This window comes from Nicotiana tabacum, chromosome 1 (assembly GCF_000715075.1).
Source record: "Nicotiana tabacum cultivar K326 chromosome 1, ASM71507v2, whole genome shotgun sequence".
Classification (NCBI taxonomy): domain Eukaryota; kingdom Viridiplantae; phylum Streptophyta; class Magnoliopsida; order Solanales; family Solanaceae; genus Nicotiana; species Nicotiana tabacum.
In genome coordinates this window covers 80,509,182-80,525,185 of record NC_134080.1, presented here as the reverse complement: position 1 = coordinate 80,525,185, position 16,004 = coordinate 80,509,182, and the positions used below count along the sequence as shown (strand labels likewise).

Below are 16,004 nucleotides of genomic sequence, written 5' to 3'. Positions count from 1 at the left end.
TCTTAGGTCCCCATGTTTATTGTTTCAGCATGTGCATCCTCACAAAATCATGTGTTAAAATCTGCTAATAACTAGCACTTTACCATTATGTTATGTGCTGTCGTGTACACTTAGAGATCATGCCTTAGGATAAAAACAACGCTAATAAACAGGTCATTTCCATATCTTCTGCATATTCTGAAAGTACGTGATACTTATATATTTAGAAAAAAATCCTGCTCAGGACCTGTATATACATCACTCAACATTTTTGTGTATTAGATATCATGCCTTTAGAACTGCATTCACATCCGCTTAGGCATCTCTAGTTTAATAGATTAACCCAGCTGGTAATAATTCCGGAATTCTGAACATTTAGAACAACATGTTTAGTAATACAATTCAAACAGTCTTCTCTAAGTAACTCTGATAACTGGAACACTGTTTTACACCTAGGCAAGCCTTAGGTGCTAAATTTATCAAAACTGGAAACATGCTTCTTTATGTACGCCGCTTAATTATCAACTATTAAAATCAGTAGACAAGCCTGATTCGGACTTCTTTTCTGAATCATGCAATAAATCTGGTTCTGTTGTTGTCACTTAGATACCTTGTTAGGATCTGAATTTAGACCTTAACTGTGTATGAGTCGTGTTGACTATGTGCATTACTTGTGGAGGTATAACTGAGCCTTCTATCTGTTTTCTGTGTTTTTCCCCTTAAATGCAGTCCTATGTGTTCTTATTTGTCGCCTAGTATTTTGCCTTTAAATCTGAGGGTCTTCCTAGAACCCCCTTTTATAGGATAGGAGTCCTAAATTCCTCCGGGACTGATACGAAGGGACGGGTAACAGCACGCAATAAGGGTCGAGACCAACCCTCACTTTAATTACCTTCATGGGGGGGGGAAAGGTAGAAATGGACATGATGACCAGTGCGTTAATACCACGTGTATCCCCTCTTTGAGGAGTGTCATACCGGGTATTGCATTGATGTGATCCATATTACAAACAAACCTAGTATACCCCCCTTTACATTCCCGAACATGCTTAGATTGTAATTCTTTTTTCAAAATTTCGCTTTTCAATAATTGTTTTTCAAACACTTGTGTATTTAAACTTAAATCCTCTACTATTTGAGCCATACTTGTTTATTTGCTAGTTGTACAAATTCAAAAAAACTGTTTGGTGGGGAACCACACTAGTGGATCCTGAAGGGTGCCTAACACCTTCCCCTTAGGATAATTTCAAGCCCTTACCTTATCTCTGGTTACCAAACGTAGTTATAAATGAACTTATAGGTTCCCTAACACACCTTAAATCGTTAGGTGGTGACTCTTCAAACTGCAAACCCCCTTTCCCGAAAGGAAAGAGTTGTCCCAACCAAAATGTCATAAACCCGATTCCGCAAAGGAAAAAGGGGGCCCGACACTAGGTTCAAAAAAAAATTAACAACAAGTTAATCTTTGGAGAAATCATCCCTATAAATAAGATCACAAGGAAGATGCTAAGTGTACTACCTCAATTTTGGGAAAGCAACACAATTACTGAAGTTTAGGGATCTTGAGACAATGACCGTTGATGATCTCATTGTAAATTTGAAGACTTATGAGCTAAAGCAGAAAATGGTAGAGTCTCGCAAGGATAAGAATCTGATTCTCAAAGAAACTGAAAAGCTAGAAAGTGACAATGATGAAATGGCCTTGCTGACATGCAGATTCCAACACATAATAAGGAAGAAATGTTATTTACATAAAAGAATTTGAAGAAATGTTTCTCACACAATTGACTTTTTGGGATGACTTTTTGATTTTGATAAAGATCGAAGCTTTATTGTTTGGAGTTGTTTCTTGTGGCATCATTTGTTGATATTAAGTTATTTGTGACTAGCTTCGAGTTGTTCGGAGGCTGTTTCATGAAGGAAAGGCTTTTTGGAGTATTGATTTGCACGTATTAAGGTAAGTAACACATCCAAACTTATATTTGAGGGTATTCAATCCCGGAAATTACATTATATGAAAGGTATTAGACATACACGCGAGGTGACGAGCGTGTGTACGTGCATATGTGTGTTCCTGATTTGAAGTGACTTTTAGACTATTACCGGAAATTGTTTTGCTATCATACCTTATTATATCAATATTTTCCCTGCTTGTTTTGTTATTTGAACTGTGATTCATGTTAGCATCACGTCTAGGCTATGTGCTATTTATTTGAGACTTGATAGCGCTATTCTTGTCGTTTCTGAGCTATTTGTATTTGTACATATGTTATCAGTCATGATACTATATCCGTGTATGATATCTCTCTCTCAGTACTTCTTACTTGATTCCTCACACGTTGTTGATGCCTTCTATGTGTAACACTATTCAAATGCGTATTGTGAGATGTGTTATCTGAGACTTGAACGGTAAATGACTGAGTTTTAGGCATAGAGCCGATTTGGTATTGATTTTGAGGTGACGCATATGCTAGGCCCATATTGGGCTAAGTGTTATTGTTTTGGGGCAATGCGTGCACTAGGCCTCACTATTGAGTTATATGATTTTGATTAGCGCTTGGAAGGATCCACCCCTCCAGAGTCTGACATGCCAACAGTGGGCGCATGCATATTGTTTTATATACGTGCTTAATGATGGGCAGTTGTGCTAGGCACCCGTATAGTGCTAAGTGTGACTATTTTGATGGACTCTCTGTGATATCATTGATTTGACATGTATACTTGACATGTAGGCATAGAAACATACCTTCCTCATACTAGCTGGTAAACGAAATTCTTTATCTATATTGGGCTTTCACTGATATACTTGAAACCATGCCTAAATCTTGAAATGTGAACAAGCTGAATATAATATCATTGAGCTACTCGTTTCTACGATTTCCCTTTATATTCTGAACAGTTCTTGGTTATTGATATTGGTATCTTACTATTGTTTTCGAGCTCGCTACTGCTTTCAGCATAAGGTTAGTGTTGTTACTTATTGAGTATATGGGGTTGGTTGTACTCATACTATACTCTGCACTTCATGTGTAGATCCAAGTACATCCGGTCGAGGCGATTTCCAGAGTTGAGTTGCTATTAGCTTTTGGGAGACGGTAGCTACCATATCGTCCGCAGTCCTTGAAGTTCTCTTTTAGTTATTTTTATCTTTACTGTTCTATTGTTCCGACGGTTTTATTAGAGGATTTTGCTTGTATCTTGTTATTTAGTAGTGCTCGTGTACTCATTGACACCAGATTTTGGGGATGGTAGTATCAGTATTAGGGTTACATTCTCAGATATTTCATGATGTTTCCACTGTTCATTTTATTAAACCATATTTATTCAGATGCGTAGTTATTATGTGGTTGTTGGCGTTTGCCTGGCAAGTAGTATTAGGAGCTGTCGCGGTTCCAATGGGTGTTGGGTTATCACAATTTTTAGGCTGAACTTGCACATGAATTTATCACTAGAGGAAATTGTTGAGCTAAGTTTTTATTGGTTTTGAAGATTAACAAACAGTTATAAAAGAATCAAGTCTCTTGAATATATTTGTTATACTACAAACTGAGTTGGAGATGTGCCAAAGTAGATATTGAAAGAATTAGGTCTCTTAAAGTACGTTGATTAGGAGCTGAAAGTTGATTCCTAACGCAAGTCAGATTTCTTGAAGGATTTATTTTGTGGGTACAAACATCGTACCGACTGGAGAAATTCATGGTCAACAAGATTTCACTAATATTGTTACACTTTCATCAAAGTAAAATGCATGTGAAAAAAAGGAAGAAATGCATGTGGAGTTAGAAACAGATAAGGAAATTGAATCCTAAAGGGACTATTTTCTTTAACTGAATTATTCTAGTTTTTGGAGCATTAACCGAATAAGGTTTTGCCGAACCCTACTCCTATATAAAGCATCACGTTACTGTTACTTGAGATAACTCTTATAATGCTATTTGGTACGATCACAATAATTACTCTTGGCAAATAGCAATTCATAATAAGAAGCTGCTTTCAAGAATTCAAGTTGAGCAACTAAAGAACATGTTCCAAATTTTTTTTAACCTTAAATTTTGTATACAATCAAAATGCTACTCTCTCTGATTCACAATAAATGACCAATTTACCTTGAACACATCCAAAATAAAAGAGTAAATTGATCTGTGGACCGGAGGGAGTATCACATAAGCTGGGAGGAAGTGCGGAGTACTATTTTTCCATTCAGGTTGTGCACGGGATAAATCATTAAGTTGAAACACGATTTTTTCTTGGCATGCCAAAAGGGAACTAGCCTATCTCCTCTTTCATTGATTGTCAAAACCATTGCGGAGCTTCTTTTTTTAAAAAAAAATAAAAAATTTGGACAATATTGTGATTTCTGCATGTTATCCTTTCGCATGATCGTCATGATCTTCCTTCCAAATTTATCGGATGTCCCTGAAGGGATCATAGAACTAACCGCAGAATGTTATATCTGACAAGTTGCTAGCTACGTTATTAGTGGGATGGCAATCACCTTAGTCATGAATGTAAATCAGGTAACTCATATTTCGGTTACCCATGTTTTGAAGAATTTACTTTGTTTAGATTTTTCACTTGTAGGAAGATTCTTATAAGTATGCCATAATGAGGTACAGAATACTTAGCCCAACTATGCACGGATATAGAGTTCAAAAATAAATGAATGATTTATGTCACATATTAAAAGTATCGCTTTAGATGATATTCTTATGGCTACAAAAACGTATCATTAAGTATCCCAAAATGAGAATTTTAACATTAAAAAGCTCTCAGATATAGAATAATATCATTTTATTAATACACTAGAAGAAGAAAGCGAGAAGAAAAAAAACTATGCTAATCTATCTATCTATATATCTATAAAAGAGGGGATAGAAGAGATGACTTGGCACTTCTCTAAAACCAAGAATCATATTTATCTATTTTCTCATATTTTTGGGGCTTTTTCATACTTTCTCAATTTTTACTTTATTTATTTTGCTTTAAAAAGCCCAAAAGTAGTGTCTCTTCATGTCAATTAATAAAAGAAACTGTCAAATGAATGGATGTTACCGTTTCAGCCTGTTGCGGAAGCCAAATGTATATAGTGTGAATAAGTCACAACTGCTATACCAAAAAATATGACAGCCACCAAATAATAAATAAGACAATAAAGCAACAATAAAGGGAACACCAGAATTTACGAGGTTCGACTAATTTTGCCTACTCCTCGGACACAACCAATATTTTATTTCACTCCAAAAATACAAGTGAAATAATACTAAAGAGAGAAGATACAAATGCCTTAAACAGATGAGAAGGCAAATGAGAGGTGTATTTAAATCCTAAACATTAAGCCTTCTTTTATAGGGGAAAAGTTTCCCACCAACTCCTTAACCCACCGATGTGGGAAGCTGAAATATTTGACATTTCAACAAATCTCCACCTTGACAAAAATTCCACGTCTTCAATTTTCTCTCTATAACAAATTTTGGTTGTGTCTTCATCTTCAATCTTTAGTTTTCAACAATGTTGATCAAATCCAAACAATGTTGAAACTTGACCGCAGTCACCACCTTTGTCAGCATATCAGCAGGATTCTCCATAGTATGAATTTTCTTCACCGTGACTCCACCTTCTTCTATGATTTCTCGTACGAAATGATACCGAACATCAATGTGCTTCGTCCTTGCATGATAAACTTTGTTCTTCACTAATTGAATAGCACTTTGACTATCACAAAAAATTGTGATACCTTTTTGTTCAACACCAAGCTCCTTTAGCAATCCTTGAAGCCAAATTGCCTCTTTCACAGCCTCTGTAATAGCCATGTACTCTGCCTCTGTTGTAGACAAAGCAACTGTTGACTGCAAAGTAGACTTCCAACTAACTGGTGCCTTTGCAAAAGTAAACACATAACCAGTAGTTGATCTTCGTTTGTCCATATCACCCGCAAAATCTGAGTCACAATATCCAACTACAAACTGATTGTCTTCCTGCTCAAAAACTAACCCGACATCTACAGTATTATGAATATACCGTAGAATCCACTTCACAGCTTGCCAATGCTCCTTCCTTGGATTGTGCATATATCTGCTAATAACTCCAACAGCTTGTGAAATGTCAGGCCTTGTGCAAACCATTGCATACATCATGCTACCAACAGCATTTGCGTATGGTACCTTTGACATATACTCTCGTTCAGCTTCATCCATTGGCGACATAGTAGTACTTAGCTTAAAATAGGGAGCAAGTGGAGTACTAACTGGCTTAGTCTTGTCATCTATGCCAAAACGTTGTAGTACTCTCTTCAAATATTCTTTCTGAGATAAACAGAGTTTCTTTGAACGTCTATCTCTAATTATCTCCATGCCAAGAATTTTCTTTGCCTCACCCAGATCCTTCATCTCGAACCCGTTCTTCAGTTGAATCTTCAACTTATCAATTTCTTCCGAATTTTTGGAAGCTATTAACATATCATCAACATATAGGAGAAGATATACAAATGAACCATCTTTAAGCTTGTGCAAATACACACAATGATCGTATTTGCTTCTCTTGTACCCTTGCCGCAACATAAACTCGTCAAATCGCTTGTACCATTGTCTAGAAGATTGTTTCAATCCGTACAACGATTTTTCAAGTTTGCACACCATATTTTCTTTTCCAGCAACTTTGAATCCTTCTGGATGAGTCATGTAGATTTCCTCTTCCAAGTTTCCATGTAAAAATGCAGTTTTTACATCTATCTGAACTAGTTCCAAATCCAATTGTGCTACCAAAGCCAACATAATTCTAATGGAGGAATGTTTTACAACTGGAGAAAATACTTCATTGTAATCAATTCCCTCCTTTTGAGCATATTCTTTGGCCACCAATCTTGCTTTGTAGCGAACATCTACTTGGTTAGGAAATCCTTCCTTCTTTGCAAATACCCATTTGCACCCAATTGCTTTCTTTCCCTTCGGGAGATTGGCCAATCTCCATGTATGATTCTGATGAAGGGACTGTATTTCATCATTCATGGAAATCCTCCACTTATCTTCTTCTGAACTTTGGACAACGTCTTTATAAGTGGTAGGAACATCATCAACTACAATTGAGGTTGCACAAGCAACCGTCTCTATGAGACGAACAGGTTTCGTTATTGTTCTTTTTGGCCTGCTGGTTGCTATTGATTCAAGTTGTTGTTGAGGTTCCTGAGTTGGAATCTCCTCTACTGGCTCTCCTTCCAGAGGGTAATCTTCATTTATTTCCTCCTCTGCTTCTTGTGTAGGAAAAATAAATTTTCCCTCAAACTCCACCTGCTTAGAAACACCTTCATTTTGTTTGGTATCTTCTGTTACCTTATTTACCATAGCAGATTCATCAAAGGTAACATCCCTGCTGAATATTACTTTCTTTGTCATAGGACACCATAAGCGATATCCTTTGACTCCAGAAGTAATTCCCATAAAAATAGCTTTCTTTGCCCTTGGATCCAATTTTGACTCTGTCACATGATAATATGCAGTTGAGCCAAACACGTGCAAAGAGTCATAATCTACAGCAGGCTTTCCATACCATTTTTCAAATGGTGTCTTGCCATCAACAACAGCAGATGGTAAGCGATTAATGAGGTGGCATACATATGTAATTGCCTCAGCGCCCAAGCCAGCATTGGACAACATACACCGTACCTTCTCCAGCAAGGTCCGGTTCATACGTTCTGCCACTCCATTCTGTTGTGGTGTATGTCTAACAGTGAAGTGTCGGACGATGCCATCATTTTCACAGACCTTATTAAAATGATCACTTTTGTATTCACCTCCATTGTCTGTGCGAATACACTTGATCCTCCTGCCTGTTTGATTCTCCACCATCGTTTTCCATTTGAGAAAAATTCCCAGCACTTCATCTTTGCTTTTCATTGTATACACCCACACTCTTCGGGAAAAATCATTAACAAATGTTACAAAATAGTGCTTCCCACCCAATGAAGGTGTTTTGGAAGGACCCCAAACATCAGAGTGTACATAATCCAAAATGCCTTTAGTATTATGGATCGTTGTACCAAATTTAACCCTTGTCTGTTTCCCTTTGACACAATGCTCACAAAACTCCAAGTTGCAAGCCTTTACTCCTTTTAACAATCCTTGATCTGATAGAGTTTTCAAGGATTTTCCTCCAGCATGTCCCAAGCGCATGTGCCATAGCTTGGTTGCTTCTGCCTCTTTGTCGTCACTGGATGTCACTGTCGCTATCCCAATAACTGTACTGCCACGATAGCGGTACATATTATTATTCTTCCGATTAGCCTTCATTACCACTAGTGCACCGGAACATACTCTCATCACTCCATTTTCTGCAATGATTTTAAACCCTTTTGATTCCAGGGCTCCCACAGAGATGAGATTCTTCTTCAAATCTGGTACATATCGAACATCTGTTAATGTTCTGATCATTCCATCATGGTTCCTTAATCGTATTGAACCAATGCCATATGAGGTAAGAGGGCTGTTATCCGCTATGTGGATGACTCCATATTCTCCTTCTTGAAATTCCACAAACCAGTCCCTGTTGGGAAACATATGATGGCTACAAGCAGAGTCCATCAACCATATGTCTGATGATGTTAATGACTCTGTTGTAACTAATGAGAAGTCTGAATCATCACAATCAGCTACATTTGAATCCATAATGGCCTTTCCATTGTTATGTTTGGCCTTATTCTTCAACTTCGGACAGTCTTTCTTCCAGTGCCCTTTTTCTCGACAAAAGGCACATTCATCTTTGCTGGGTCTGGATCTTGACTTGGATCTTCCCTTCTTTGTCCTCGTTTGATTTTGAGGACGACCCCTCACAAATAGTGCTTCTCTTTCTCCGCCCTTCTGTTTTTCTCGCTTTCTTTGTTCATAGCTGTACAAAGCCGAACAAACTTCTCTGAGAGAAACTTCGTCATTTCCATGGAGTAGAGTAGTTTCAAGGTGCTCGTACTCATCAGGAAGTGACGCCAACAACATCAAGGCCAAGTCACCATCATCATAAGTTGTATCCATATTTTGCAAATCTGTGACCAACTTATTGAAACTGGTGATATGTTCATTCATCGTGGTACCAGGAACATAGGTGAAGTGAAACAGTGTCTTCTTCATGTACAATTTATTTTGAGGTTCGGCTAATTTTACGAGGTAATGAAGGCAACAATAAAGGGAACACCAGAATTTACGAGGTTCGGCTAATTTTGCCTACTCCTCGGACACAACCAATATTTTATTTCACTCCAAAAATACAAGTGAAATAATACTAAAGAGAGAAGATACAAATGCCTTAAACAGATGAGAAGGCAAATGAGAGGTGTATTTAAATCCTAAACATTAAGCCTTCTTTTATAGGGGGAAAATCCCCCTAACTATTGCTAACCCACCGATGTGGAAAGCTGAAATATTTGACATTTCAACACAGCCATCCATATTCCTCATTTATGGAGCCTCGCAATCACTGCAGTTTATAAATAACAAATATAGTTGTGCAACAATTCAAAATGTGTAAAAAGAAATTGTCTTTTACTAAAGGTTACACATCACGTCAGATCGATATACACATGATTCCAACAATGGCTTCTCAGCCAAGTTTATTCCCTTATCCTCAGTCTACTCATATTACTTCTCCACTTCTCCTTTCCATTAAAAGATGTACGTTGGCTTGATTCCCAAAAGGAGAAACAAAGCAACTACTTTAGTGCTGGAAGAAACAGAAACTCATTGAGATGGGAAGAATTTCAAAGTGGTGCTTTTGAAGAATGAAAATAACGTAACGCCCAGCAGAACATGAACGTAAAGAATATGGTTTGGAAAATGAGCTTTCACATTCGTACTTTAAATGGTTGCATGAAAATAAAGTTTTCAAATTTTCTCTTAATATGGTTCTTCTTTTTGGCTTCTTTCTTTCCATCTAAATTTCTCGGATATGGACTTACTCTATCTTTTTAAGGGACTCTTTAATCTTTGATCTCTACAAAAGTTCAGTTTTTCAAAGCACACTCATAATTATATTACATAATGATTCTTACGTTATTTATATTTATATATTCTTGTAAGGGAATGACACTAATATCTGTAGTGAGTATTTTTATATATAATATGATTTTCTTGAAAATGAAGTTAATTTCAGTGAGCAATTCTGCTTTATTGCAGTTGTATTTTGAAACGTGTAATAAATGCATACAACTTACTTGTGTATTACTATATAATTATGAAGGTTTTGTGCTTCATATGCCTCATTACAAAGTAAAAATGAGGTTATAGTATTAAAAAAAAAAGAGTTCATTCAGAGATATGCAGTGATACGAACATTTGTATACTTTATTTCTTTTCCATGTCAATTTTCTATAAATGTATGTTTTCTTCTGTCCAAAAGGAAGAGTGAAATGATTGTAATAATGACAATAGTTGGCAATTAAAATTGCCACAAAAATTTTTGCTGAATATATTCGAAAATGAAATGATTGCATTTATGATTGTTCGGAGGAGCTATTTCAGGAAAAAAGAGAATCTATTATTGTTTCGCAGAAAATTAAGAGGAAGCAAAAGAGGAATTGACTTGATTATTTTACAAAAAGTAACATTTTCAAAAGTTCTAGATGAAGTAGTGGTTAGTGGGTGAAAATGTAGAAAAGAACAAAAAGAGGGAAGAAATGAACAAGAAAGGAAGGAAGAGAGAACAACAATGGAGAAACCTTTCGCAAAATAATATTCGACTCTCTAATTAAGGATTTAAACAATACATATATCAAATGAGTAGAAGAAAAATTATTTCGCCAGGATATATTTATCTAGATAAATATATATGTATATTAAACAACAAAGTAAACTAATCATTGTACAATTTAAATAATTAACCGCAGTTCTAAAAAGTAAAATATTATAAACTAAGAAAAAATATTTGAAAAATATCTGCGCGCACGCACATATATATATAATCAACCTTGAGGATGATTCTTTGTAATTTTTGCTCTAGGGGTTACCTCAAGAGTAGACCATGACTTCCTAAATTATATTTATCTATTTTTGGTTGTTTATTTGATCAAAGTGAATTTAGCTTTATTATAAAATCACAAAATTTATTATGGTTCTTTTATATAATCGCGCGAAGCGCGGCCAAATTCTCTAGTTTATTGATAAATTTGACAATCAATCAAGCAAATAAAGAGAAAAAAAGATAACACCCCTCTTCATCCTTTTTTCTCCTAATTAGCATACTTTTGAAGAGCGTCACCATGCAATTTCCCATACCTAAACTCATCAAATATTTCAACTCCCATATCTATGTAAAAATGGTAAGATTTCTTATTCCAAACTGCAACTATCCCCTCTACTGAAACGAACCCATTGTTTGCAGCAATGGATGCAAAAGAGCCAAACAGCAATCTCCCCATTCCCAACTTTCTATAACTTTCCCTGAAGTAAAGACTCTCGAAATAGAATCCGGGTTTGTCATAGAAGCACGAATAGTTCGCGTAAAAGAATGCATATCCCGCGATGAATACGTCACGTTTATCATTTCCATCATCATATCTGGACATGAACTCATCTGCTTCTCCTTCCACGACGGGGAATTTAAGGTCGAATGGTTCAAGCATGGGCTTGAACCCTTCGTTCGTGGTATGCTTGGATTTGGTAAAAGGGGTAGGGGAAACTTGAAGTAGAAGAACGGATGGCCCGTTGAAAAGTGGAAGAGGATTTTCTTTAAAGAGCAAATCCCCTAAGGAGGATTCTTGTAAAGATGAGTATAGTTGTCGTATGCATGGATTTGGTAAAACAGTTTGTATATATGGTTGAGGTCTGCTTTCGTAGCTAGACGTATTCTAGTGTAGATTTTCTCAGCGATCGTAACGCTCTTCTCCGACAAGGAGTTGGTGGTCGTTGTTTCAGATATAGCTAGAGCCATGCTGTATTGAGAGTTAATTAAGGTTACAGCATACCAAATGTTTAAAGAGAAGAAAAAGGAGGAAAATGTTGAAAGGAATAGGCTGAAGGTTTTTTTAATGGGGATATTGTTTGAAAAGCTTTTAGGATGATAATGGTTATTTATAATGAAGATGTGGCCTTTTTTTATATTCTTTCCGTATTTATTTAATGGGGTTGGTGGAGGGAAACTCAAACGCGCCTTGTATCTATTTCGGCTGCTATCCTTAAATTAATAAGATGCTGTATACAAACACTTAAACATATGATTAATTAATTAAAAAAAGTTTTTGAGCTGGTGAACGAGGGAGTCTCCATGCACTTTCATATTTCTATGTAAAAAACAGTCAAACAGTGCTCCTAAAGCAGGACCCTTTTTTTAAGAGCCACAATTTTTATTTTTATTTTTTTTTGCTTGGCAACACTAACTTTCCTTATAGTTATAATATTAGGCTTACATTCCTTATTTTAATTATTTCAACAATATAGGAGTAATACTTTCATCTTATTTTATGCAAAGATGAGTGTAAATATAACTCAAAATCAGTGACGTTCTATACCTCCTTCTAGTGGACCTACTCGACATGATCAATTTGGTTAGTCATGTTAGTAAACATTGCATAGCAGATAATTTAAAAAATAAAATAATTAAAAATAAGGCTATGGTATCAACCCCAAATTAAACCTTCATACGACTAGCTTCCTCTCCTCTAGATAGACAACGTTGTCAATCTAGTCAACATGAGAGTTGCCACTAACCCACCACGGTCAGCCCATTGACTTATTAAAAGAAGTGATTTTTCTTCTACCACGTGTGGATATAAACTGAAGAACGGCGTAATTCTCCTATAGTTACCTAGATTACGCGACTTGCATCTCCTGTATAATAAATTAACAAGTCGATATTATCCAGTTTTGGAAGTACGATTACAAAACTTATGCAGTAAAATATATATATTGATGTATATTACATGTCCGACCAACGGCAAATTCAGCCAAAGACAAATTTAAAACTAGGGAAATTAGAAATATCATAAGCACTAGCATGTAATTTAAGCAAGACAATAATAAATTAATTCAGATATAACTTTCTTATTTTCAACTTGTTTTCTACCTGACGAATCATCAGCAATAACATCAAGTATGAAGAATATAAGAACAGAAAATACAAAGGTCAAAAGTAAATAATGACCCATCTTATTGGGTTGCTTAAACTTTATCAATCTATATCCTCCAAGAGTAAATGCTTGACGTGATCCTGTTAAAAGAAAAGAAAAGAGTTTCGATATATGAATAGTAGAACTTGAACAAGAAAACGTGGTCAAAAAGAAAAAATGAGAAAGAAAGGAAATAGGAAAAAAAAAATTAGTAACTCCTCCGACCCATAATCTTATTTTAAATTAGTATTAAAACTTTCTTAAAAGAAAAGTGAAAATTGTTAGAAATTTACTTCTCGTGTGGCCCACATATTAGGTAATAAATTATTTACTTTGTCTCTCAAGTAAATAGTATATCAGATAATATTCTGTAGTTATGCATAGATGGTAGTTTCTTTGATGGAAAGAAACGTTTTTATTAGGTGTCCCTTGGACAATATAATTTATGGAGAAATCCTTAGGACTAAAGTATTTGCCTAAGAGTCTCTAGCCTACCTATAAATACGTATGTGACTCCATCAATCTAGCATCCTACGATAGACACAGGCTAGGCGGCTCTCTAGGTTTTCTATTAAAGGTTTCAAAGGCGATTCCCGTTTGGCCATAAATTATTTTTTTTAATTTTTGTGAATTTTTTTTTTACTTTTTTTCGGAGTCAGTGTTTGACCATGAAAATTTCAAATTTCACTTGAAAATAAATTTTGAAATTTTTTGAAAATTTTAAAAACTCCAAAAAGTGTTTTTCAAAATCTTCACTTCAAATCACTCTCAAAAATTCATAAACAGCTCCAAGTTGTATTCATGTCCAAACACAATTTAAATTTTCAAATATCATTTTCACTTGAATTTTTTTGTTCATATTTTTTTTTTCGAAATTTCACAATTCTTATGTCCAAACGCCCAGTAAATCTCTATATGTTATTAAGAAGATACCTCAAGCTCCTGACGTGGTGTGTCCAAGGGGAAGCTTTTGTAAGCTACACCATTTCTGTCTACGAGAAACTTGTGGAATTCAGTCTTGATGGGTTCTCCTCTCCCAAATTTTGACCTTAGATGTACAAAGAGTGGATGTGCCCTTTGACCATTCAGTTTTACCTGTTATTATTGATATTGGAATTTAAAATTTTCCAATAAATAAAAAAGAAAAGAGAATTTATTAATCCACCCAAGTCACATATATAAGTGTATAGTTTAGTTTCAAAAGACACCTGGCCTTAGGATATATTTAAACTACATTGAGACGAAGTTGTTATGTAAACTAGTTAGATATCAACAGTTTTCTGACGATTGATATCAATAGTTTTAAGTTATAGTGGCAACAAATCAACTCTATAGCATTACTTGTAGTTTTAGATATCAAACTATTATATTACAAAAGGTAAATGAATATTTATCCGAACTAATCCCAAGGGGATCAAATTAAAGGTAACCAAATAAAAGGAGGGAAAAAAAAGTGTGATTGATAGTACTAATTAAATCGTATAAATAATATCATGCATTTGCATCCTAAAAGGAAGAGAAATAACAAACCTTGTCGAATACTCGAAATCTAGCAGCATTAATCTCTAGCTGTCCCCTTGGTGGTGCCTTTTGTGCTTCATTTCCTTCTTTATCAGTTTCTTTCTTATCGTACAGAAATGCTGCAATCTCGAACCCTACGTAGAGTGGAATAGTATTCTTCTTATTTACTCTTTGAAAGAAGATAAATCAATATTCCTATTTCTAGTCGTTATACATAACAAATTACAAGATTGGCCGCGAGGAATTTTCTAAAGGGTGTATAAAATATAAAATATATTTATACAAATAGTTTTTGACCTATATATATAGTATAATTTTCTATATACTCAGTACAATGTTTCCGATCAAGGGTGGTCAACAGAACACCCTTCACTCTATGTCGCTACACAACTATATATATATATATATATATTCGTCGAATTATTAAATGTGTAAAATCAAGATACTTGAGCAACAAAATTTAGTACACATAATGTTTAATAGTTGGATTTAAACTATATCACTCTCAATTATACATAGGTAAAAAAATAAATCATAAAGCTGGTGCTTGGGATAATTATTGGTATATAGCAGGTTCGATCTAATTATCTACACCAAAGATGTAGAAGAGCTGTTAATAAAAATGATAGGAATATCAATAAAACAAATTTAAGATACTTACCTTGAGATTTATGGTTGTCATATAGATAATGGAATAATTCATACTGCGATTCTGTCCACACGGAACTGAAACCAGCATATGCAAAATTTCAATCTTACATAGAATTTAACTACAACGTACTCAACGTAAATTCCTAAAAGTTTAAAGTGAAATAATATTCGATAATCCTCTGAAATATATTTAAAAAATAAAGCTACTTGAAATATCATTTCTAATATTATAAACTGCTGTTGCAGAGTAGAAAAAAAAATTAATTTTCATATACGTTTATGGTGTTACACTATTGTTTATAAAGAAATAGATATGACAAATTTACATTTACCATGAGAAGCCATTTTAATGAACAAAAGATGGACATTTTCTAATTTAAAACACAAGTAAGAAAAGTAAGCTAATACTCCTTCTCAAAGTTTCAGTATAAGGGGTAAAGTGAAAATCAGCAAATAAAATGAATTTAATGGATGATAGGATACCCTTGCTCAGGAACATTGACAATCAGAAGAACCTTCCCTCTAAAGCAACTGAGCGAGAGACCTCTTTTCTTTTCCTGTGAAAGACGAGATACAATATAATATTTCAGTTGTAAAGATAATAAAAAAAATGAATAAATATTAGTATTACTTTGAACTCTGAATTAAAATGGAAATTATCAGCAGAAAGACAACACTAGAATAAAATCTCACAAATGTTAGGACCCGGTGGCACTAAACACTACTGCACAGCAGAATAAAATAAATGATCAACGAAACCAAAAATAAATGAC

At 34.9% G+C, this 16,004-nt stretch overlaps 1 pseudogene; it reads right to left on the bottom strand.

Annotated features, from left to right (window-relative positions):
- Window positions 1–10,829: 10,829 nt before the first annotated feature.
- LOC107813067 (tyramine N-feruloyltransferase 4/11-like) lies at window positions 10,830–12,013 on the bottom strand (annotated as a pseudogene).
- Window positions 12,014–16,004: the final 3,991 nt, after the last annotated feature.